The sequence below is a fragment of the Antechinus flavipes genome, chromosome 2, assembly GCF_016432865.1.
Source record: "Antechinus flavipes isolate AdamAnt ecotype Samford, QLD, Australia chromosome 2, AdamAnt_v2, whole genome shotgun sequence".
In the NCBI taxonomy this organism is placed as follows: domain Eukaryota; kingdom Metazoa; phylum Chordata; class Mammalia; order Dasyuromorphia; family Dasyuridae; genus Antechinus; species Antechinus flavipes.
The window spans coordinates 490,946,345-490,973,573 of record NC_067399.1 but is presented as its reverse complement, the minus strand read 5'-3'; the positions used below and the strand labels follow the sequence as shown (position 1 = coordinate 490,973,573).

At 38.4% G+C, this 27,229-nt stretch overlaps 1 long non-coding RNA gene across 2 annotated transcripts in view; it reads right to left on the bottom strand.

Moving 5' to 3' along the window:
• LOC127550716 (uncharacterized) overlaps positions 1-27,229 on the bottom strand; it is a 67,560-nt gene that overhangs the window by 24,512 nt on the left and 15,819 nt on the right. The window contains exon 5 of one of the 2 annotated variants that reach the window (XR_007950928.1): positions 21,801-22,251. The exons of the other annotated variant lie outside the window; for it this stretch is intronic. This is a non-coding gene — a long non-coding RNA (uncharacterized LOC127550716). Of the gene's footprint in view, positions 1-21,800; positions 22,252-27,229 lie in introns of those variants that run through there. 2 annotated transcript variants of the gene reach the window in all.

Genomic DNA, 27,229 nt, shown 5'->3' with positions numbered 1-27,229 from the left:
AAGAAGTATGCATAAGGAGACTTCCTCCAGTCATTTCAAATGGGTAAGCCATGTCTTTGAAGAGTCCTTTTTTTAAATGACCTAATCACCATTTTAAAACTTTTATTATTTGAAGTAACAGAAAGGTAGGTTGCTGCAACCTCAAAATGTTTTCCTAAAGACGATCTGGTCTTAATTGCTGCTAAATCTGGAAATTGAAATGGAGGATGGGATTCTTTTAGCTATTTAAAGACCAGTCATTTTTCCTCAAAAGTATTAAACCTAGATAGAATTCATGTGCATCAGAAAAATGTCAGAGTCCATCCAAGATGCTGTTATTTATTGCTTTGCTTATTACTTTAAGAGCCTTGGATTCTTGTAGAATATGGTTTAGTGGGTCAAACATCCCCTTTCCTCTCATTTATCAGCCTTTTGATCTCATGTCAGTTCTAAATGTTGGCACGCCTGGGCCTTAGCCGTATGCTGCAAGATCACAAAAAAAAAAAAAAAAAAGCATCGTTACATCTTTAAAAACTTACGGGCATCCTGGTGCTCTAGGAGCCCAGCCTCAGTTAGCAGATGTGGTATTGAGTTCCCCCAGTCCTCACTGCCCTTTTGTCTATGATTATTTTATAGTTTTGTTCTGCATTCCTTCCACTCAACCTCAAGTCGATAGAAGCCTGTTTCTTTATTAGTTACATATGTCTGCACCCTTTTACCTCAGCGGGGAAAGACAAAATATGGAGGCGGGCTGAAGGTTTGGGATGGTCAAGCTAATCCTTCCCCACCTTGAACTAATCGGCAGGCTGATGCGTTATTGTGCTCAGCCCTGTGCTGGAGCACAGAGCAGTGGGGTTTCAATTTGTAGAAGCATAAACAGATACTAAAGTTGGGAGAATGGTGCAATGATTTGTTAGCGGAGTTCAGATCAAATTATCACAGCGGTCCCCTGCTGACAGTCCTCACAATTACCTCCTTTTTTCTTGATCTTTAAATGTTTTCTGTTTCACTTAAGCCTCGGTAAATAGTTGACTTCTAGTCCAACTTCATTTATTGACATGAAAGGCTTGATTTATTTGTGTTCCCCCAACCAACCCCGACCCTACTCCACCAAAGTGGCTTTCACAGGAAAGCAGAGTAATGTTTTGCTGAAAAAAACCAACCCTCCCTTCCCCCACCCCCAAGGAAAAATAAGATGATAAGTTTATTGTGACTTGTTAAGGAAACAGTTTAATAACGCGGCTGGCAATGGTCTGGAAATTAATTGGATTCCTCAATCCCCCAAATTCTGAAATTTGCTTTAAAAGCTTTTTATCAGACCCCCACAGATGTTGTGCTTTCCTAAACCTTGAAATCCAAAGTGGGAAACTTGTAAATAGAGAGTGTTCATATTTTCAGATAAGAATCCATAATAGGATTATTTAGAACACCAGAATTTGATCATTATTTAAAAGAAAATTGAATATAGGCTGTCAGTGGTGTTTGTCCTCTCCACAGAGCAGATTCACTTGATGCACAAGTTCACGAGAATTAACTTCAACATTTGTTTTCACTCTTTGCCCCCCTGTTCCCCCGTTTTCAACCCTTGACTCTCTCTCTCGCATAGTTACATTTGTCTGCTGCTTACAATTCTACTGGGACTGATTTATCATCATTTGCTAACATATCTGTCTCAAAATCTCAGCTTTGATCAGCTTGTATTTTATAACTTACATCTGTTCTACATTTAACCTTTTGTAATGCTGTTTTTCAAAAATATTACCTGATATAACAAAAGAATCGTGTTAGTACAAACATGAATGGGAGGAAAGACACCCGCCAAACATACCTGCCTACACATGTCTATTCACTAAATTGCTGCTTTTCCTGCTGTCCTGCTCGTTCCCTCCACCTTTGTCCCTTTGCCTGACCCTGACCCAGTTGAGGATTCCACCAGAAAGATGTGGAGACTTTGGGAAGAGCAGAGCAGCCATTGACCTAGAAGCCCAAAGCTCCTCTAACCCCAAATGTTGCCCACAGAGGTCCCCTAGCCAGACCCTCAAGTGGGAAAGAGATGATCAGCCGTTCAACGTGTCCCCATCCAGTTCTTGCCAAGTAATCGGAGGAGGGCGAGAAGTAGCCTTGTCTCTAGAGGACATACTAGCCTTTGGTCACCTGCATTCAGCCCTGCTGCACTTCCCACTTCCTTACTGCTGTGGACATCTCATTTCTCTATGCAAGGTGCCTCAGTAATCCCCTGCGGCCCACCTGGAAGGCTGCCGACCTCCCGATATAGCCTGTACCTTCCTGCCTTTAGCCTTTTTGTTCATGTTGTTCTCTGTCTATAGAATGTCTACCCTCTTCCTCCTTGCCTTTCAAATTCCTAACCAGCCTTTAAGCTCAACTCCAACTGTGCCGTGAGGCTCTTCCCAGATACAAACTCCAGTGGCAAAGACTATTCCTTCCAACAGTTCTCAAACGGCATTCTTTTCTACTCCCCTCTTATCACTTATCTCACTTACTATGAATTATTTTCTATTCCAACTATTTATGAATATTCTTCGTGTCACGATGCTAAATTATGAGCAATATGAAGAAAAGAAACAACATGCATTTATTAAGCATCTACTGTGTGCCAGGCATTGTGCTAAGCACTGTATAAATATTATTTGATCTTCACAATAACATTGGGATGAAGTCAGGAGAACCTGAATTCAAATCTGTCTCAGACACTTACCGCTTTCTAGCTGTGTGACCCTGGGCAAGTCACTTAACCCCAATTGCCTCAGAGGGAAAAAACAATAACATTGGGAGGCAGGTGTCATTATGATCCCCATCTTACAGCAAAGGAAACTGAGGCAGACAGAGATCAAGTGACTTACCCAGAGTCATACAGCAAGAGTCTGAAACCACATTTAAACTCGTCTGCAGTTAACAGACCCAGCTTTCTAACCACTGCACAACCTAGCTGTCTCTTTATAAGATCAGAAATTATATCTTTTTTGTAAACTCTCTCTCTCCTGCCTCAGTGTCTGTAGTAGCATAAGGCCCATAGTTAATGTTTGTTGTTGAACCGAATAAACTTAAGAGTTCTTAGCCTATCATTCAAGGCCCTACATAACCTGGCACCATCCCAAGTTTCTAGTGCTGACTCATATTTCTCCCCTTCAGTATTACATGACGTGACTCAACTAAATCTCTTACTATACATCATATATACCCTTTACTCTACTTGGAAAGTTTTTATCTCAACCTACCCAATCCTACTTTATGACTGATACCCATGATGCCTTTCTTAGTTTTAGTTGAAGGCAATAGTATAATTTGTGGAAATTTATTTTAACCTGGCAATATTACATTTGGGAAAATGAGGAAATTCATAGATGTTTTGACATTTTCTTCAGAGGACTCTTTCTTTCAGTCTCTGTCTCTGTATGCGTGTGTGTCTTGCTCTCAGTCTCTCTGTGTGTGCCTTTCTTTGTCTGACTCTTTCTCTTTATTTCTCTAAGGATCTCTGTCTCTGTCTTTTTCTCTCTGTCTGCTGCTGCACTCTCTCAGTCTGTTTCTGGGTCTTTATCACTCACTCTCTCTCTGTCTGTCTTTGCCTCTGTCTGTCCGTCTCTATCTCTGCTTCCATCTCTCTCTCTCTCTCTCTCTCTCTCTCTCTCTCTCTCTCTCTCTCTCTCTCTCTTTCTCTCTGTCTCTGTCTCTCTCTCTGTCTCTGTCTCTGTCTCTCTGTCTCTGTCTCTCTCTCTCTCTGTGTCTCTGTCTCTGTCTCTCTCTCTCTCTCTCTCTCTCTCTCTCTCTCTTTCTCTCTGTCTCTGTCTCTCTCTCTCTCTGTCTCTCTCTCTCCGTCTCTCTCTGTCTCTCTGTCTCTGTCTCTCTGTGTGTGTGTGTCTCTGTCTTGCTGTCTCTCTCTCTCTCTCTTTCTCTCTCTCTTTCTTGACAACTGACCAAAGTAAATACTTTTTTAAATGATAATCATCAATCCAGGATATTGCATAAAAAGGTTAGGTGGTTAGGCATTGTTCTTACCTTTCTTTAGCAACCACTCTAGGATCTTTACTTGACCATACATAGTTTGAAGGAAGGAAAGTAACAGTGAAAAGGTCAAGCAATGGTCAGAGTCACTGTGTGTATTCATCTGGCTGGGAACTTAACATTGACTGATGTCCTCAGTAGGGAAAAGCAATTACTAAATAAATTTTGCACCCCCTTGTATTGCTTCTTACAAGGGAATTCTGTTTTTTAAAAATGTATTTTTATCTGTGTAATTAAAAGAGCTCACAGATCAGTACTACTGCACCTCAGTTTTAAGACATGCATGATATTTTTTCAGAAGGCACTTAAGTAGGAATAGGAGGACCTGGGTTCTGATCTTAGCTCTGGTTCCTAGTAGCCATATGACCTACAATAAGTTACTTAACCTTCTTTGGCCTCAGTTTCCCCTACAAACAATGAGGGAATTCGAGTAGATGACTTCCAAAGTTCCTTCTTTCCCTAGATTCATGATTTTATACCATAGAGTTAAGTTAAGAAGTACTTAACATTGGACAAGCCACTTAACTCGTTGGGGCCTCAGGATCCCAGTCTATAAAATAGGAAGGAGGGGTAACATCTGAGTTCCCTCCCAACTCCAAATCTAACGATCATTTATCGTGCAGTTCAAATATGCCCAGGGAAATGCCTACACGTCTTTGTTTCTTTACAGCTGTACCTGCTGGTGATTGCTGGCAGGGTGTGGGAATGCCTTCAAGGGGCCGTCGTGTGCTCCTGTCTCCACTACATGTGTAGGAAGGCTCTCCTGTGGTTTTGTGGCTTCGGGGCCCCTCGGTGTTGGTGGCTTTGTTGCTTAGCTCTGCTCCCCAAGGCTTTTGTTCTGACTACCACGAGCCAGTCTCGACTGTCTGCCACCTCAACCACCTCTGCCCGTCTCCAGCAATGCGTGTTAGAGCATGTGAGGTGACGCTCTCCCGTGTCCCCGACGCCTTTGCTTCTGCCGCCCCTTTGCCCTCAGCTGGGCCTGCTGTCACTCTACATCAGCGCACCTGAGAACAGCTGTTCAGAAATCCAGTTGTCATCTCCTTTCTGCACACATCCAGCCCAGCAGATTGGGGCAGGGGAGGGGCAGAGGGCAGGTTGAAGAAGAAAGCATCTCTTCAATGCCAGAGGAAATAATAAGGGGGGAGGGGAGAGAAGAGGAAGAAGAGGAGGAGGAGAGAGTAAGGAGGAGGAAAAAGAAAAACAAGAACAAGAAGAAGAGGAGGAGGAAAAAGAAAGAAGAAGAGGAGGAGGAGGAGGAGTAAGAAGAGGAAGAGAAGGAGGAGGAGAAGAAGGAAGAGAAGAAAGAGGAGGAGGAGGAGGAAGAGGAGGAGGAAGAGGAGGAGAGGAGGAGGAGGAGGAAGAGGAGGAGGAGGAGAAAGAGAAGAAGAAGAAGAAGAAGAAGAAGAAGAAGAAGAAGAAGAAGAAGAAGAAGAAGAAGAAGAAGAAGAAGAAGAAGAAGAAGAAGAAGAAGAAGAAGAAGAAGAAGAGAAGAAGAAGAAGAAGAAGAAGAAGAAGAAGAAGAAGAAGAAGAAGAAGAAGAAGAAGAAGAAGAAGAAGAAGAGAAATCATGGTTTCTTAGTTTTTTCTTGGTAGGGATACCAAGAGCTTTCTTTTTAGTAGGGTCAATGCAAGCATGATAATTCCCATTTGAGAGGTAAGGAAACTAATTCTTAGGGAGACAGGTAACTTGCCCTGTTTTATTCAATTAACATCTAAGCACTTTGCAGGATTTGAACCCAAGCCTCCTGTTACCAAGTCCAGGGCTTTTTCTTCTACTTTTCTAGCCTTGATCAGTCTTTTATTCCTTCCAAGTGCTTTCACATATCCATTATCTCAGTTGGTCCTGTACCAACCTCAAGAAGCAGGCTAGGCAGAGATGAATATCTCCTGTTACATATTAGGCTTGGTTCAATAGAAGCCACAGCTCTGGAGACAGAGGAGTTGATTCAAATCCTGCCTCAGTCACTTACTACCTGTGTGACCCTGCAGAGTTAACTTGACCTCTCTGGGCCTCAGTTTCCTGCCCAGCAAAATGAAGGGTTTGGACTCCATATTCTACATCTATGATCTCATGATCCCAGAACCAGGAAGGAATCTTAGCAAATAATCTAAGGCCTGGATGGTTCTGAATCCTTGGAGAGAGAAACAAGTACAATTAAAAAAAAAAAAAAAACAGAAGAGTGCTGCTGGTCCTATATAGAATAAAAAATTAAAAAAACAGAAGAGTGATGTGGAGTTAGTTTGTGAAAAGTCAAGTGGCCTAGTGGATATGGCAAAAGACTAAAACATATCAGACAAGGATTTGGGCCCCACTCCACCATGTCCTCTCTCAATTTCATCATCTCCACTAAACTTCAGTTTTATCACAAGATGGATTCAAATCCTACCGCTACTGCTGATGTGACATTGGGTAAGTCACTTCATTAGACCTCAGTTTCCTTATCTGTAAAATGGGATTATATTAGATGGCCTCTGAGATCCATTGCAGCTGGAGTTCTATGATCCTCTGATTTACTAAATAGGGAAAATAGGATGCATAATATATACCTAACTCTACCCACTGAGTCATTGAGAAGGAAGTTTTCTATCAGAGTGGTCTGTTACTATTATTCTTTCATTTATTCAAGCAATCAGAATTGCTACAACAAGAAGGAGCTATAGTCCCTTGGTGCTGAAAATCAGAAAGAGAACCCTGGCCTGTGTAGATCCTGGTCCTAACTCAGAAGAGCATTTCTCCTGTTCTCATGCTAAGCTCCTGCAATTGAATCATGGAGTCCTTTCACAAGTATTTATTGAGAGGCAGCAGGGCATACAAAGGGCACTGGGGAGAGACTGTCTTTGCCCTGAGGTTTTGGCTCTACCAAGTCACCTCACTTGCCACAACTGGACAGCCTGATCTCAAAGCACCTTCCATTTCTGAGGATCTGCCTCTCTTTGGGGAGCCCACCCAGGATCTAATGAGTTTGTTCCCTAATTGAGATCTCATTGATTAAAGACAATATTTGTAATTTCTAAATGGCTCCCCTGTTTCTTTGTCACTAAAGTTGCCAAAATTTTAGCAACCACATCATCTCATTAAGGTCTCTCACCCACAAAAGTAGATTCTAGATCTCTGGAAAACATACAAACAGCCTATGACTTTAGAAACTGCTGACAGAGAAGATTCAATTTTCCACCTTAATTCAAATTCTTATTTGCTTGAAAATGTCCTAGTTTTCTCTCAGATTCTTATAAGAGAATCCTGGCTGACCTCAAACATTCATTAGATAAAAAGGTTTTTGACCAGGGCTTATGATATCAACAATATGGGAATTTCACTTAAGGAAATCTCACTTCCATCACTAATGAAGGGCAGATCACTAATTCTTCTGAACCTTGTCTTAGAGAGGTGCTTTATAAGAGAGCATTATAAGATTAATTAACTCACCCATGGACACATAGATGTTCACAGGTAGACCTTGACTACAAGTAGTTTAACTTTTTTACCAAGGGTTCTTAACCTGGGCTCTATACACTTATTTGTTTATTTATTTTAAAGATAAGAACTTGGGGCATCTAAGTGATGGGTTGGATAGAGTATCAGAACTGGAGTCAGGAAGCTCTGAGTTCAAATCTGCCCTCAGACACTTAATAGTTGTGTGATCCTAGACAAGTCATTTAACCCTGATTGCCTCAAAAAAAAAAAAAAAAAAAAGATGATAGTTTACTGAACTACAATATGATTAGTTTACTATATATTTTTTTCATGGATTTAAGCACATGATTCTGAGAAGAGATCCATAAGCTTCACCAAACTGCTGCCTTTACACTATTCTACGTTTAGTTAACTCAGCTTGTAGTTAACTTAGCAAATTATGAATTAAGAATCAAGTTAAAGGCAATCTGTCTGAATTCAAGAGATAATTTTTCACGTGTTTATTTTCCCCCCATGTCTGCACCATTTAAAAAAGGTTAGGAAAATGGGCCCTGGCCCAGGTAAAGTTAGCCAATTGCCTCCTTCTCTAAATCTTTGAATTAGCCAATTATGAGTACAATCTATTGGCAGAATCTGGAGGTTAAGTTTCTGAGCCCTGATTTTTCTGGATTGTGAATTAGAGAGCTGGACAATACACCTTTCCCCTTTTTCATTTGCAGAAAGCCTGAGAAACAAGAATTCCAAACCCTCTGGGAGGGGTTTGAGATTTTTTGTAAAGCTCTTCCCCTTTGAAAAAGGCAGAAGCCCATTAAAGATTAAGACCATAAACCAAGCCCCCAAACACTTCTTAAAGTCTTTTAGAAAGGTCGCAGGTGTAGGGAGGTCAAAGTGATATCTTGTTCTTCTAAATATTTCAGCATATAAACAGACTTTTGATTGCATTATCTGTCTCTCTCTCTTTTTTAATGGCTTTGAACTTTCCGACAGTGCAGGCCACTTGTGCTTTCTCAAACCAACAAAGGTTGGGCCAGCTGATAAGAATTCCTCTCCCCAGCTAAAGCAGAAACTTTCCTTTCATCTCACCTCTGCTGTGTACAGGCAATGTTTGCTTAGTTTGGCCCTGCTAACAGCAGGGACCTTTAAAAAAAAATCCTCCCACTTATTAGGATCTTGAACCCAATCTGCAAATAATCCAAGAAGAAAGTGGAGATTTCTTTTGCAAGAGGAACAGCTCAGGTTCAGGCACTCAGAGGCAGCCTTCTTTTCCTTGCCACTTCCTGACAATTTTCTTTTTCTCCATTTGATGTTTGATTGAACTTCTGAAAGTAGCCCCTGTTTATGGGATTGTTGTATTAACTTATGGTGTCTTGAAGGTTTTTTTTGTTAAGGGCTTCACACAGTATCTCTTTTAATCTTCATAATTGCCCTGAGATTGGTGCTATCCCTATTTTACACATGGAGAAATTGAGGCTGAGAAAGACTAGAGTCATATGGTTAGGGAGTATTTGAGGTAAGATCTAAACTCTGATCTTCCTGTTTAGCACTCTAGTCATTGGACTATCTAGATCATAGTTCAGCTAGAAGAAATTTAGGAGTAATCAAGTCTAACACCATTTTATTTATTTCATACATAAAGAAACCAACCCTCACTTAGATTAGCTGAATAGATGAGATGCCAGGGCAAAAGAGTGCAAATTATGTCTAAGTTTTCCCTTACCTCCCTCTCCCCCCCCCACCCCCATCATCAATATAAAAGTGTTGAGTAAGAAGTATATAGAAAACCTAGCCTTGAAGTGAAAAAGAGGTGAATTCAAGACTTACTTCCAACATATGCTGGCTATGAAACCCTAGATAGGTCACAACCTCTCAGAACCCTAGGTAACATTAAATTGCTGCAAGGTAGATGCTAATTTGGATTGGTAGAAGGAATTTCCTTACAGGAACTTCCCAAACCAATGAAACCTAAAATCCAAACAAAAAATGAAAAATAAAAGTGTTTTGATACAGGGCTAATAGACATAGAATATGCCCTGATTAGGGCATTATGGTGGAACATGAATTGGCTTGGTGCTTATAGATTCTGGGTTCAAATCTCAGTTCTTCACACCTTCTTGACTTTGGACAAATCACTTTCCTCTATGAGTTTCAATTTACCCATTTGTAAAAAGAGATATTGGACCATCTGTGACATGAAATGTATGATCTGAAGGCCAAACCCCTCAATTGCCACTGAACCAAATTAAAATGTAATTGGGAAGTGTTTAATAAAATAAACAAAAATATGATACAACAAAGATAATGTTAATTTACAGTTTTTAAAGTCTTTTTGCAGCCTGTCTCTGTTTCCTTTTGGGCTTAAAACCTCTGGGCCCTAAATGATCTCTATAATCCCTTCAAAAACCTCAAGCTCTCTGAATTTTATCCTTTCCCATTGACCCATTAAAGACTTTACCTTATATCTTAGGGAATAAGGAAAGAGGAGGGGTTAAGAGAGGAAGAAAAATTTGGAACATAAAGTTTTACAAAGGTGACCCTTGAAAACTATCTTTGCGTGTATTTGGAAAAATAAAATATTATTAAAATTAATTCAAAAAAAAAAAAAAGAACTTAGCTTTAAAAAGCCAAAGTCTCTCAGTGCATTAGAGCTATTTCTAGTCATCTCAATCTATATCAGACCACTGGCCCCAGATGGCTCTGGAGGGGAAAGTGAGGCAGGTAATTTGCACAGTCCTCCCTCACTAAAATTCAATTCACTTACATGTCATGGCATCACCTCCCTGATGTCATGGTCTTCTTCAGAGAACAAAGGACAAACAGCAAACTTTTCCTAAGAAGAAGGCCCCAATTTCCTCATCTCATGACTCATCCTTTAATCTGTCCCTTCCTTGTATGAATAAGGATCATCAGTTAATCCCCAAATAGAACTTCAAAAATCACAAATTCCAATCTTCTCATTTTACAGATGAAAAAAATTAAGGCTGAAAGAATTTAGGTCACTCAGCTAATAAATGACTGAGGCAATATTTGAATGGTCTTCCAGACTCCAGGTCCAGCACTCTACTCCCTACTCCGTGAGTATAGAATATCATTGATTTCATGCTTACCACATCTGCTAGGACTGTGAAGTGATATCACACACCACCATCTTCATCTATTTTTCAGAATTCAAAGGGTGACAGGTACGCCTCTTATAGTAACACTTCAAATGTAAGGGAGAATTTTAATTGTATTGATCAAAGGAAATATCAGACCCATAAGAAAGGAGTTGTGCATGTCAACATGGAAGCTGCTGTTTTGCTGTCATCCCCCTAAGAAAATTAAATCCAATGATATGTGTAAACAGAGGGGCCAATCTAACAGCCCTAATTTATCTGCATAGTGTCAGTATGTTGGGATTTCATAAAGTGAAACCAGTTTCATAAACTAAAAGCCCTCCCTAGCCACCTTTCTAAGACTCAGGTTGGACTTTTGGGGGCCTTTAATTAGGATAATAGATCTTTGATCTTCATAAGAATGAATAATTCACTTACAAAATAAAGCCACCATTAAACTGGTCTCCCAGGTGTTGGATACAGCTGCTTATTTGCACCAACTAATCCTTTCTGTGAAGGAGAAATAAATATGGCAGGCAGGGGGTAGGAGAGGAAGTTTGGGGACACAAAGAGGGGAGATGTCTGTACATATAAAACATCTAGTTCAATCAATCTCAGGAGCCAGCTCCTACCAACTCTTAAGTGCCAGTTATTAAATTTCCAGTGCAAGTATTTACAGCTGGCATGCATGCATTGCCCCACCATAACAACCACCCTACAAAGCTGATTGTTAAACACTGACTAACATACTCCTGAATCTGCTCCTAAAAGAAAAGAAGAAAAGCAAATGCTCCTCTTCAGCTCTATCACTGAAAGGAATATCAGAGATCACTTAATTCAATCTATTTTTAAAATTTTAATGTAGTCAAAATTACCATTTTGCATTTTATAATGTTCTCTCTGGTTCTTCTTTGGTCATAAATTCCTTCCTTCTCTACAGATCTAAGAAGTAGATTATCCCTTGCTCTACTAAATTGCTTATAGTATCACCCTTTATGTCTAAATCATAAAACTATTTAATCTTATCTTGGTATAGGGTGTTCAATGTTGGTCAATTCTAGTTTCTGCCATACTATTTTCCAGTTTTCCCAGCAATTTTTGTCTAATAGTGAGTTCTTATCCAAGAAGTTGGGGTCTTTGCGTTTCTCAAACACTTGATTACTACAATCATTGACTATTGTGTTGAACCTAACCTATTCCACTGATCTACTACTGTATTTCTTAGCCAGTACCTAAGGTTATGATGACTGCCACTTTATAATATTGTTTTAGCTCTGGTACAACTAGGCCACCCTCCTTTGCATTTTCTTCATTAATTCCTTTGATATGCTTGATCTTTTGTTCTTACCAGATGAAATTTGTTATTATTTTTTCTAGCTCTATAGGGTAATTTTGGCAGTTTCATGAGTTTCAACCTACTTTAAAAAATAAAAACAAATGAAGAAACGGAAGCCTAGAGTAGTAAACTGATTTTAAGCAAAAAGAACTGACTTTAACCAGACTATCTGCTAACAAACAGTACTAGGATTTGAACTTCTAGGTAGGAACTCAGGAGAAAAGAGAAGGGGTCCAAAGGACAAATGACTAAGAGTACAAAAAAAGATGAATATGAAACTAGAAGCAAAGGAATTGTGTCTATTCACATAAACACCACCCAAGCCTTCAGAGCCTATTGCAATTGTTTTCTGGTTGGTCTTCCCACTCCAATTCATCCTTCATTCAGCTGCCAATGTGACTTTCCTAAAAGGTGGATCTGACCACATAAGCCCCTTATCCCTAGCTGATAAGCTCCAGCAGCTTTCTATTACTAGCAGGATCAAACAGTAAATTCTATTTGACTTTTAAAGAATTTCACAACTTGGCCTTTTCTGGCACTTATAGTCTTCTTATTCATGTCTACAATCCAATGGCATATGTTTATAATTCCTGTTCCTTGTATTCAATCTCTAGATTCCATTGTTCTAGGTCCTAGGGATACAAACAAACAAACAAAAACAAAAAACCAGAAAAAGTACCTATTCCAAAGGAGTTTAAATTCCATTCAACTAAATCTTTCTAAAAGTAGAATGGGCTTTCTAGAGAAGGGGTGGATGTCCCCTCCTTAGAGGTCTTCAAGCTGGACAACTACTAGTCAGATATGTTATAGTGGGAATTCCTTTCAAGTCAGACTAGACCAGTGGTACTTTTTTGTGTTGTGGAATATTTTGGCAGAACCCTCTCCAAATAATGCCTGTTATCTACATTCACTATTGAAGGAAATGCTAAATTTCATGTAAAGATTAATACAAATGAAGATGAATTCTTTATTACATTGTATTACTATCCAAGTTCATGGACTTCCTTCAAATCTATCCACCAACCTCCAAAGGGAGCAGATGTTTTTTGAGATTTTTTTTTAATAACTCTCAAATTCTGTTAGTTTATGATTCTATTTGGGGAAAAACAAAATGCACAAAGAAGATTAAATACATGATACATACAAAGTAATTACATAACTATTTGGGACCTGAGAGTACCTGGAACTAGAGGGAACCAGATAAGTTTCCTGTAGAAGAAAACATCTGAGCTGAAGTTTGAATGAATCAAAGGATTCCATGAAGTGGAGCATAGGAAATGCAAAAGCTGGTTGTCTATCATAGCTACACAATCAAATCATTCACCAAAATGTGAGTCCCTTGATGACAGGAGTCAGTCTCCTTTTTTTTATTCCAAGTGCTAATCACAATGTCTGGCATGAATAAGCATTTGCTAAATGCTTATGGATTGAATAATTACTAGATACAACTCAATATGCATTTATTAAACACTTACTGTGTATGTCTAGTATTATACCAAATGCTGATGATACAAAGAAAGGTTAAAAATAGTCCCATGTCTCATGGAAGAGACCACATGAAAACAACTATGTACAAATAAGTTATATTCAAGATAAATTGGAGATAATCTCAGATGAAAGAAACTAGAATTAAGGGGGATGAAGAAAGGCTTCTCACAAAATATGGGGTTTTTAGCAGTCAGGGAAACCTGAAGGCAGAGATGAAGAGGACAGGATTCCAGGTATAGGAGACAGCCAGGAAAAATATTCAGATTTAGGAGATGAAATGTCTTTTGTAAGGAACAGCAAGGAAACCAGTGTCATAGAATCTTAGATTACACAAAAGGAAGTAAAGTATAAATTGATTGGAAAGGTAAGAAAAGTCCAGACTGTGAAAAACTTTAAAAACTAAACAAACGACAATTTGAAAACAACAAGGAGCCATTTGAGTTTATTGACCAGGAAGATGACATGGACCTTAGGAAGGTCACTTTGACAGTTGAGTAGAAGGACTTCGAGAAGAGGGGATGTATTTGAGGCAGAGAGACCAAGCTGCTCTTATTAGTCCAGGCGTGAGGTGATGGGAAATGGCATCCAATTGTTAGGAGAGGAAAGAAGGGAGAATATATGAGAGATGTAAGTTAGACTTACTAGAACTTGTCAACTGATTGAAGAAGGATGGAGGAGATGTGAAAGAAGGTAAGGAGTTGAAAATGATTCCTAAGGTATGAATCTAGATTTCTAGAAAATTTGTGCAGCTACCCCAGACAATAATAGAGAACTTAAAAAGAGGAGAGGTTTTGGGGAGAAGAAAAAGAGTTCAGTTGAGACATGTTAAGTTTAGAGTTTACATGGGACATCCAGTTCAAAATATCCAATAGGCAGTTAGAGATGTGAAACTGTGGTCTGCAGAAACATTGGAATTGGATAAATATATCCAAGAATCATCTACAGAGAACTGATAGTGTATAAATGCTTCTTGATTTGATTTTCTCATTACAAATTCAAGATAGAATCACTCATATCAAAAGTGCTCACCTGTAGGACACACAAAAAAAGTTAAAATGGGTGGAAACTTAATTACATTTTTCTCCTTGAAGACTATCAACAGAAAGGAAATAATATAACAGCATAGATTTAGAGTCAAAAGAAACCTTCTTGATCAGCTTTCTCATTTGACAGATAAGGAACTGAGACCATGATTTGCTCAAGATCAAACAGATAGTAATCAGCAGTCAGAATTTGAACCCAGGTCCCTTTATTCCAAATCCAAAACACTTTCTACTCTACCAAACTGTCTTGTGATAGGACAGAGGAGGGGTCTGGAAGAGGTAGGATTGGGAGGCAAGGAAGGACGAAGAAGAAAGGAGGGACCCAAGCAGCTGAAAGTGGCAAGCTCCTTCCTTCTACTGTCTCCTTAACATCTCTGCTGACCACAAGGACCCTCACTGCTCCTTAGGAATAAGACCTCATCGACTGCCTCTTTTAGCCTTTGTTTTTTCTAACAAGAGCATTCCATAGTCTGAGTAGAGCCCATTATATTTATTTCAGTTGATCTCCAAAGAGGGCAGACTCCTTATTATAGACTTAGTAAATGCTTCTCTCTCCTCTGCTCTGCGGGGAGAATGGCCAACCTGATCAATAGCTCAGAACTTTAATTTTTCTCATATAGCTGAGGCTTAGATGTTTGAGCAAAAAAAAAAAAAAGGTAAAAGACAAGAAGGGGGGGAAAGAAAGACCTTAAAACAGTCTAGTTATGATTTTTCTTTGCCTTGAGGAGTGAATGATGTTTCTCCAATTTTGGCTTGAGTTATACTTGATGCAAACATCAACTATAAATGGGTCAGGCAGTCATTAAAGTGAACAGTTGGCCACATTTGTGCTAACTCTGGTCTTTTTGTTTTTGCCAGAGGAAAAAAAATTCTAATTTCTATCAGTCTAAATTGTGCTGGGCGGCATTATCAGCTGGAAAGACCCCTCTGATTTGACAGGCCCCACTGTATGATGATTAATTACTTCTCGGCTTCATTGGACTTTTCTAATTTCCTTTTGCCACTGGCGGTAGGCATCGTGCGATAAAGTACTGCCCTTATTACTTTGTGCAAAGGAAAATGTCTATTACCGCTTCGTCCTACAAGCGCTCAGAATAAAGAGACAGCTAACCAGGAAACTTGCAAGATCCCTCTGTATTCCACCCTCCCTGGCTTTCTTCCCTGACTGCTTCCAGACAGGGGTTACCGAGCACTGTTTCCTGTCAAAATAAGAAGATAAAATCATAAGCTCGATCAGAGTACTTGACATTTGGAAATTTGTATAATGATTTCATGGGCCTTAATCCTCTAGCTCCACACAAATCCTCTTCCAAATGCAAACGCAGCTAAAATTTTATACTGAAAAAAAAAAAAAAAAGGAAGAGCAGTCTTAATTTCCCTGCTAATTTCATCACACGTTGAAGAAAAATAGTAAAAAAGCCACAATCTTGTGATTGAATTTGGGAAATTACAATTTTTAAAAAGCCTATAATATCCAAACTATTTCTCACAAGTGTCACCTACTGCCACTGGCAAGCTGGGGCAGTCGATGTCTAATGCATTTTTCCAGGCTAAAATGATCAGAAAGGATGGTCACCAATTCTGCCTTAATGGACAATTAAGACTTTACAGAAGATCTGTTTGTTTTCTTCGAGAGGAGAGATAGGAAGGCATAAAGGAGACCACTTTTGCAGCCCCTTCTGCTAGTTAATCCTCAAGGCTGAGCTGATATTGAGCACTCAGGTATTCCTGGAGACTTATTTGCTCAGGCTTATTCAGAAAAAGCCCCTTTGATCAGGTCATTTCTGCATTTTGATATGTCGCCTAGCTGCCAGTTCTGCTGGTGATTTCAGTGGGGGAATTATAACAAAACCAGAGTGCAAATGGCAGAGAGGAAGAGAAACTGGAAAGCAGAATGGCAACAGAGTTGAGCTCAGATCTGGAGGTCCAAAGGCCTAAATTCTTTTCTCAGCTCTGCTGCTTTCCTCTATGTAACCTAAGGGGGAGAAAAATCATTCAACTTTTCTGCACTCAGTTTCCCCATTGGTGAAAGGCAATCTACTTTCAGGGTTTCATTGTATCATAAAGTAGCTGTGAGTGTCAGAAAACAAAGGGAGCACATTGATCAATGAAGTCCCTAGTTAAACCAGTACAAAGCAGCATCTTGAGGGAGAATTGGCAATCATCACAATCACAATTCACACCATCTTGAATTTCTATATCTCTGAAACTTACAAGGTATTTCACAACAACCCTGTGAGGCAGGTGATTTTATTTTGCTGTGGGGGAAACTCAGGTACAAAGAGGTCATGTGACTTACCTCGGATCATTCAGCTGATTTAATGTCTGAGGCAGGATTCTAACTCAGGTCTTCCTAACTGCTACAAAAGCACTGTGCCTCCTACTTGGTTTTAAAGTGATGTAGTGTTTTGCCTCAAAATACTTATGAATTCTGGTTGTTAAGAAGCTAAGGAACTGTGACTATGGTGGAGATGAATAGCAAACTTTGGGGCATGTGTCTGAACCTGGAATACTCCTCACCTAAATTATGATCATTAATCTAGCACTAGGAGGGATCTCAGAGGTCATCTAGTACAACCCTTTCATTTTACAGATGAGAAAATAGAATTTCAGACAGGTCAAGGGACTTGTCCCAGATCCGATGACTCCACCCTATTTTTATTTCTGTTACCTTTTAGAATCCCTAGTTTCTTTCAAAGCTCAACTCAAAAGCTAAGCTCAAAATGAGGCCTTTCTTTGACCCACCTAGTTGGTAGTTCCACCACCCCCAAAAAAATTACTTAATATTCATTATCTTTATATGTTTACATGTTATTTACCTTGAATGAATGTACGCCCAAATGAGATCAGGAACATTTCTCATTTTATCTTTGTATCTCTAATACCTAGAGTACCTAAGGCACAAAGTTTTGACCAGAAACCCTAAGAATCTTTCCTTTCTATGTACACACACACACACACACAAACACACACACGATTTATATACATACATATATATATATATATATATATATATACTATATCCTCTCCCTCATTTCTTACCTAGCTTTAATCACTGATTGAGCATTGCCTAAAACCATTAAAGACCTTACCTTAAAAAAGTGAAAATCTCTCACTGCAACCAGGACCATCTCCAGTCATTCTGATTTATATCTGGCCACTGGACCCAAATGATTCTGAAGGAGAAAGTAAAGAGGGTAACCTTGGCCAGGTCTCCCTCTCTTAAATCCAATTCATTGCATATCATGGCATAACTTCCCTGATGTCAAAGTCATCTTTGAGAACAAAGGACAAAACAAATATTAACAAGGCACAAAGCAGGTACTTAATAATTATGTAGGTATGTATTGAATGATGCTTTGAAACTAATACAAAAGTATATTATAAATTGTCCTTTCAAGAAAGATGCATAAAAAACGGTAATATCACTCTAGTTCAGTTCTACATTCTTTTCAGTGAAGGGATGTAAACAAAGGGGCAGTTTCTGAAAGAGTGATTCATGAAGTACTTTTCAAGAAGTCAGCTTCAAAAGGCTGGAGATGGATTTCAAACATTCTTAACATTCATTTATAGGTTTACCATCTACTCACAGCTTTATATAGAAACCAAGAAATGGCAACATATGAAGGATTAAATTCAATTCAACCACTTACTAAATGCCTACTGTGTACAAGGAGCTGAAATTCTTTTCCTGGTATATAACACAATCTCAGGTAAATAAATACAAAGTTGTTTGAGCAGAGAGAGAAGATTTGCAACTGGGAGGTTGAGAAAGACCTCACAGAGGAGCTGAGCTGAGTCTTAAATAAAATTCAGATGATTGTTGATCTTGTCCTGCCAGCAGCTCCTCTGCTTTGCTCTTGCCCTATGAGAATGTACCCCTTCTCCATGTTTATCTCTGCCCCAGCTCTTGTGAGGAATAGTCCTTAGTTCTGAGTCAACCAACAGTTAATTAACAGTGGTACTCAAGGGGCAGAGGTTTGAAAAGATGAGAATCTGGGCATCTTGGCAATATCAGGTATTACCTTCAGATGTGGCTTCCAAACTAGCTCCACTTTAAAGGGCATTGACACAGAAGCCAAATAAATCAGGGCTGGGACTGCCACCATGGGAATGACCAGCTCCAGAGCTGGGATTGGAAAGTGCCATATTTGGAATTCTCATCATTGATTATGCCAGGATTCCTTCCCTGAAGAAGTAATTCTTCTGTGCCATCCTAGACTTTGCCTTATCTGAGATCATGGGACTCTTTTGTTTGATGATAACCTTCCTTGTCTTTTTCACCATTCTAAGAAGCCATTTCTACAAAGTTCTTCCTCTCCTGATCTTTCTGTGTCTCATCCAGGCTGTATGTACCTCCTCCTTCATCTTTCAGTGTTGGGGAAAGCCATCAGCTGAAGGTTTGTTTGAAAGGGAGAAGACTAATTAGCTAGGTGTAGGGGGAGAGGGGGAAGATCATGAGATCACAGATTTAGAGCTGGAAAAAGTGGAAGATCATCCAGTCCAATACTTCCATTTTGCAAAGAAGGAAACTGAGACCACAAATATTTGTCCAAAGTCACATAAGTAGTAAATAGAGCTGAAATTTCAATCAAAGTCTTTTGTCTCTAAAGCTAATGGCCTTTCCATTGCACTACTATGAAGAGGATTCTGAAAATACAGAGATGGGGATGAGGATCAGCCAATGAGAAGGTATGGATTGTTGAGTTTGGGGAACAGTCAATGGTTGTGTCTGAAGTACATGAGCAATAGTAATGTGAGATAGGCTAAAGAAGGACTTTAAATTCCAGGCTGAGGAGTTTGCATTTTATTCTAGAATCAAATGGAAGCTACTGAAGACTTTTTGCACAAGGAAGTGACAAAGCAAGATCTGTGCCTTAGGACATTATTGTAGCAGTGATGGGGAGGATAGATGGAAAAGGAGAGTGATTAGAAACCAAGAGTCCAGTCAACAATAGCTGAACAAGGGAAGGGAGAGAAAGGGATAGATGCTCAAAAAGAGGAGAGGTAGAATAAACAAAATTTGACCATTTGAATATGGGAGATTTAGATATAATCAGATTATGAAGCAGGGGAGAAGGAAAGGGAAGAATTGCCCTACATAGAAATAGAGAAGTTTGGATAGGGGGGGGTATATTCAGTTCAGTTTTGTGCACCTTGAGTTTAACATATTGATGAAACATTCAAATAAATGACAAACAGGTCAATATTCAGTGAACCCCAGTAGGTAGCACTTCAAGTCTTGCCATGTTGCTAAGTTCATACTAGCTACTCCCTTCAAGTTGTCAGATAGTGTGGTCACTGTTCCTCTTGAAAGAGTCAGAAGTCAATGCTCAGGATACACTACTTCCTCCCACAAGCATGCCTGGAAAAGAGGTCAACACTCAGCATACAATTGTTGAAAGTTTGCCAACCTCTGCTCTAAGCCCTTCATGAACCAGTTCATATTTTTAGCTTCTAAATGTTACAGATATGAGCAAGATGTTCCATTGGGTATTCACTATATTTGGTAGGCCAGGAGACTGTGATAATGGCTTAAGGTAAACAGTCAATGAATGAACAGTATTGGTGAGTTTGGGTTGGGCACTAGCTGATTGGTTCCTCTAGCAGGGGAGAAAGAATGTTCATGGATACCACGATAGTGGTGCCCAACTTTAAGAGGAAAGGTTCTTTTTGCCCCCAGAAAGCAACCTCTGATACTAGCATTTTCCCCAAATGACATGTCTGTGACATCTCATTGGCACTTTTCATATGAGGAGTGAAGAGAGTGTACCAGCCAATTGAAGAAGTCAATCTCAGCACAAGAAGAATAGGGGAGGATGCATCAGAAAAGAAGACTTGGCAACATGAGTAGGACTCTTTATGAAAATTCGCATGTATTTCATGAGAAATGGGATGTGTTCTACTAGAACCCAGAGGGAAGAAAAGGGACAAATGAACAAAGTTATAACTAATTTTAAATTAATAGATGTTGGGAGAAAAGTAAAGAAGGAAGTAGATGTACATGAAGGGAGAGAGAAGTGTTAGAATAGCAACATAAGAGTTCAGTCTCATTGTGAATATAGTTCTACATGGGAGGTAGAGGGAGTAGGGAAAGTATTAGCCTATAACCATGTGATCCTTGTCCTTTACCTTATAGGAGCTTAGGGAGAAGGTCTGTGAGAAGGACTCTGTTGATTAAAAGTTAGGGGTGATAGGTAGATACAGGGGATGTTGTTTATATTTTATGCCTTTGAAAGACCATAAGGCAAAGTTCAGAGGTATCAGTCATTGTGGGAGGATGTACTTCAGGAAGCAGGGTCTGATGACCCTGAGAGAATCTTAAAGGTTGGCTAGAGACACAAGGGCATCGTTCTAACTGTCAAATATTGCTCAGTATTTTTTTTTTTTTGATAAATAAATCTCTGATATCAGTGCATTTTTTTTGTATTTGTTCATTCTCCTAAAAATGAAACACAAAGAATTTCTGGTTATTCAGAGGGTTGATATGCCCTTTAAGAAGTAACCAACACAGCTCACAGCATTCGCCCATCTTTTTTACACTTTTCTTAACATCTGTTCACCCTTTCTTCTTCCCCTCTTTAAACTCTGTTATTCTCTGATCTTCTTTCCCACTTCCCTAGCCAAACAAACCACTTCCCTCCACCTCTGCTTTGTAATGATTGTGGAACATTTCTTGACTTGGCAATGAGCATTTTGAAATCTAACTTACAAACTGCTTACACTGCTCACCCCCACACCCTCATCCAGGATAGCACACAGAGAGAGACTTAATGCCTATGTTCTAATGATTGATATGGATGTGATCTGACCCACAGTGCAATTAAATATGTAGTAAAGAAGCAATGAAGAAAAAAAAAATCTTTTTTAAAGATATTGTGATTTCAGTACCCTTTTGGAGACGATATTGCTGAAATTTGCCAGGTGGATGCTTTTTTTACTTTTAGCTAAGGAATGGGTTAAAATTATCTTTTTTTCTTTCTCCCTGTTCTCAGATTTGTGTTTGTCTCTGTAAATAACGTTAGCAAAAAACCATGTCATACTCTGGCAATTGGGGCTGGTCCCTTAGATGGGGTTGTGCCCATAGAATTCTCCCATGGGTCCAGCAGCTTCCTAAAGGGCTCCTCCAAAGCACAGTAAGCTAGAAAGAGAAGACAAAAAGTCCCTCCATGTGCTCTCAAGAGTGTTAGTGGCTCTGGATGGACATCTTTTCCCTCTTTGTCACAATGACAAAGAGAATTCTGTCCCCGTTGTTTGGATTTTGGAATCTGAAAACATTGTTACTGTCAACCAAAAGATGATTGTTCCCAGACCACCGTTTATTATTTTCCTATAGGTAATCCTGGCAATATTGCTGATTTCTCATGTTCAACACCACCAACTACAACGAAAAAGCAATGAACTGTGTTATTGACATTGTTTTAATTACAATACATAAAAGATACAAGACAGCAAAGGCAAGGAAATTATCCTCCCTTATGAAGTTTACATGGTTACAAAAAAACCACTAGAAGAGGGACAAGCATTAACAATGTTGGGGAGGGAGGGGGGAGGACTGCTTGTTGTTTCTTTGTGCTAATGATAAAAATTCCAAGAGTATTAAAGGCTGCAATACAAACCACCACCACCCCCAGTCAATTATGCTAACACCGCCTGCATGACAATTAAACACTTTTCAGAAATTTTAGTGTAACTTGCAACAAAATCTGTGTGCAATGAAATAGTTGGTCGCTTTGTTCTCTTTTCCAATAAGAGGTGGAGGCTGTTGAATGTTGTTATTAGGGCTACATAAGCTAGGCTTCAGCGCAGCACAATTTTGTATGTCTGAACTAGCTAACGCCTTTGAAGTCCCACGGATCCTTCTGCTTGTTAATTCTTCCATTTGTTTGATTTTTGGTACAAAGAAAATGAAAGAATATGATGAGATTATGGCATTTTAAGTCAATATTTATTAAAAAATCAATCTAGATGAAAATCTGCCCATCCCTCTAATTAGATGAGGCAACTTGAGGTTGATTTTTAATTGCAAAAGTAATTACACGGAGCAGATAGCCAGTGACATTTGATTATCTAGGTGATTGATTAAAAAGCCTAGCTCACCGAGCAGATTGTCAGCCAGGGAATCGAGACAAAAGAGCAAATTAAAAAAGTTGTCCAGTTAGTAATCACAAAATTCAAGGATGAAATTACAGAGCCAAACACCTCCATCGCTCCTCAGCCTCATCACTCACCACTCGCATGCACACACACCACATGCATTAACTCCAAAGGGGCGATCAAGAAGTGGATTAGTTGGAAATTAATCGAGGGAAAAATAAAAGGGAGAAGCGAAATCACTTCGGAGAACAGAGTGCTTAAGTTGAAACAAATTTCTCCTGTTTTATGATAAAACTTACAGAGGGTGGGATGGAGGAGGATAGGATAGTTCATAAGGGAAAAATCAAGGCCTTCCCAATATGTTATGATCTTTCAAGGGGAGGGTGGATATCTCTAAATGTTTAAATTATTTTATCAAAGATATCTTTTTTTTTATTACTCATAGGATCATAGATTTAGAGTTGCAAGGGACCTCAAAAGCATTCTATTCTGATTCTCTCATGTTACATAGGAGGAAACCATGGCTCAGGGAGATATTTGTTTTGTCTAATACTATTCAGGCAACAAATATCCAAGGTAGATTTTGAATCCAAATCCTTTGTCTCCAGAACATGGAACCTAGATACTCATTTCATTATCCCTGCATAGTGATAAGAAAGACAACTCTTGGATTGGTAAAAAAAAGTACTTCTAATTTATTTGATTATGAATACCTAAGAGAACTATGATACAGCAATTGAATATATATTCATTATGTAATATATATACAAATATATGTGTATGAATGTGTGTGTATACAGTGAATGTGTCAGAGTAAAATTATAATATTTTATTATTTTTTATTTTTAGTATAAGTTATTTGCATTTAAAGTACATTTGTACAGATAGGAGAAATCATAATTTTTTTAAAATTTTGTATCAGTTGACAGTTTGATTCTTCTAGTATTAACTGCCTACTAAGTGCAGAGAACTCTGAAGCTTCTAGAGCACAAAGATTAAATTTTAAAAAGGTAGACCTTAACTTCAAAGTACTTAAAATTTAATGGAAAAGAATGAAACATTTATTAAGTGCCTACTATATGCCAGGAATTGAGCCTCAGCTTTATAAATATTATAAATATATTTATAATCAATATTAATAGTATGTAATATATCATATATAAAATATTATATATAATAATATATTATAAAATAATATTATAAATATATTAAATAATATACCTTATAAATATTATCTCATTTGATCCTCTCAACAACCCTGGGAGGTTGAATTACTATCATATAACTATTATTATAAAACTATAATTATATAATATTTATATATTATTATTCCCATTTTACAGTCGAAGAAACTGAGGTGAATAAAGAATAAATGATTTGTCAAGTAAATGTATGAGGTTAAATTTGAACTTATATTTTAATGACTCTAGGCCTAGAATTCTATTCACTGTGCCACCTAATTGCCTTATGGGTGAGACAAGATGGATGAAAATAACCTTGCTATATGAAAACTGTGATGGAAATAAAGGAGAAATCCAGAGAAAAGGCACCTAAAAGACACTTGAGGAGGAAGCAAACATGATTGTCCTGAGGGGGATAAAGAAAGCTTTCTAGCAAAGGTGACAATAGACCTGGACATTGAGGGAGAGAAGGACTTCAGGAGTCTGTGAAAGAATGGAGTATTACATTCCAAAAATGGCAGTTTGAAAACAGAAGGCAAGAAAGGCAGCAGTGGACAGAGACTAGATCAATATAGTTTGAACAAAGTTTGTGAAAGGGAATAATTTGAGATAAGGCTGGAAAGAGAGAGAGGATGCAAAGGGCCTTTCAATACTAGGATCAAGGATGTATAATTTGGTTGGTTGGCAGCATACTGGATAGTGCTCTGAACCTGGACACAGGAGTTCAATGGGGATTTGAACCTTATCTTAGAAACTTACTGGGTATGTGATCATGGGAAAGTCTCAAAATCTTAGTTTCCAGCTTTATGAAATGGATTCGATAATAAAATTTGTATTATCTTCCTCACAAGGTTGTTGTGAACAAGAGTACTTTGTAAACCTTAAAGCAATATAGAAATGTAGTCTGTTATTAGTCAATGGGGAGTCTTTGCAGGATTTTGAGAAGGAGAGTTACATGTTTAGAGCAATGCATTAAGAAAATTATTTTGGTATCTTGTGGAACATGTACAAGAGAGTGAAGAGCTTGGAAGACCAGGTGAGAGATAATTGTGCACAATCTAGTAGCTAGGTGGAACAGTGGATAGAGTACATGACTTGTAGTCTAAAAGACTCTTCCTGAATTCAAATACTAGCTGTCTGACTCTGGGCAAGTCACTTAACCCTGTTTACTTCAGTTTCCTTACCTGTAAAATGAACTGGAGAAGGAAATGACAAAATCACTCTAGTATCTTTGCCAAGAAAATTCAAAAGGGGTTTGACTGAAATATGAACATGCCACAGAAATAATCTAGATGAAAAAAAGAATTTAAGATCATGGATGTGGAGCTGGAAGGGACCTCAGAAGCTTTCTAGTCTTTCATTTTATAGTCAAGAGAACTGTGGCCTGGGGAAATGAAGTAATTTATCCAGGATCATTAAGGGAGTAATGTCAGAGGAGATATTTGAACCCCCTCCTCTGACTCGAGTCAAGGCTGTTCTTGCAATATCCATGGAGATGACCCAACTGATCAAAGAAAGTATTTAAAACATTCTGGCCAAGTCACATTTTGTGGTATTTATGGAGAAAAGCAAAAGGCATGGATCCTTGGATCATTAGCATAATGATGACTGATGAAAATGACAATATTTTTTCCCATGTTCCCAAAAAAGATATAAGGCTTTTCATCTGGAAGAACTTTCAATCTATGTCAGTGTATTTGCTCTTAGGCAGCAAAGAGGAGCCGAGCAGATTGGGATGAGAAGACCTGAATTTATGTTACAGCTCTAGTACTCCTCTGCTCTGTGTTATGAGCAATACATTTCACCTCACTGGGCTTCATTTTTCTAATCTATAAATGGGAATGATATCATCTGCTTTGCCAAGGTAGCATTGTTGTATGGCTGAAAATGTGATCACATTGTGGTATCAGCTGTAAAATTCAAGATGGTAGTTAATAAAAATAATATTCTCCCATCCTGTCTTTATGAAGTCCTCTTCCAATAGCTCACAATGGCTGAAGCTTAACCTGGGGTTCTCTAGAGTTATGCAAGTAGTAAGTTGAAGACAATGTCCTTCCTCCCTTTGAGAAACTATGTCTCCCTCCTCTTAAACTAAGTCATCACTAGAAGACTGGTCAACAGATAGTAAATTATCCCATCAACAGCAATTCACAAAGAGTTATGGAAAGGTTACAATCCATCATCATATAATAGATTAGGATTACACTTTAGAAGTCATCCAATCCAAACTCCTCATTTTACAGCTAAAGAAACTGAGATCCAGGGAAACGAAAGGATTTGCCTTTATTCACAAAAGGAATCATAGGAGCAGGATTTGAACCCAGATTCTTTGACTCCCAAGCCAGTAATCTTTATCATACTAATGAGATTGTAAATCTTTTGTATCATTAAAGTCATGATTACCAGAATATAAATGACAAAATATAGGTAGGGCAACCTGGCAAGACTTTTGAGGGGTTTTGTATTTTTTTCCAAATTTATTTTATTTAAAGAAACAGAATAAGCAAAAAGAAAAACAGAAAAGCAATACAAAACAAAAGAGAGCATTATCATGTGCCCAGTAGAACATCAGCAAGGATTCAAAATAAATGACAATTTAAGAAAGTCTATATATTAGTAGAAGAAATTATATCCATGAGTGTCCATCTATTTTTAACTTCCCTGTAAATTGTTCTTTTGCTGTGCACCTTGTTTACTTTATTCTTTTTTCCCTCTTTCATTCCCCCCCCCATTCCCAAGCAGGATGTAATTAAGAAAGAATATATTTATTTATACATATGTAGATATATATATTCACAGAAACACACACATATTTCCCTTTTATTACTCCGCCATCCCCAAGCAAGCTATAGTTAAGAAAAGATATATTTATGTATACGTATGTAGATACACACTCGCACACACACATATACCAGATACACTTATGTCTTTCCTATTCCTGCATACTCTTTCATTAAATTATGCTCCTTAACTTGGCTTACTATTACTTAGCCTGTCCCTCATTCTCCCTTGTCTTCTTCCCTCATCCTTTGGTTATGTATCCACCTATCCCACCCCCATTATTTCTTTATAAATTTTAGAAAGTGCTATAGTCTTCATGGTATGTTTTGCTTGTTGAACTCATTCCCAATGTAAGTTAGTTTTCCAAACTATGAGCTCTTCATTTGTATAACATGATTACTATTTTTATCTTTACTCTGCCAATCTTTATTTTGAGCTTACACTTTTTTTTCTTGTTTCTTGCAAATTTTTCTCTTTGATCTGGGGGTTTCAAAATTTGGTGATGATATTCCTATGTATTTTTCACAAAGGATCTCATTGAGGTGGTGATTAGTGGATTTTTTTTCTATTTTTGTTTTCTCCTTATGTTCTATCACTCCAGGACTTTATTGGATTACTTGCTGCATTATTGTGTCAAGGTACTCATGTCAAGATCACAATTTTCTGGCAATCCAATTATTCATATATTTTCTCTTCTTGATCTGTTCTCCAGATCTGTTGTTTTTCTTATAAGATGTTTCACATTCTATTCCATTTTTTTCATTCTTTATAATCTGTTTTGTAATTTCTTGATC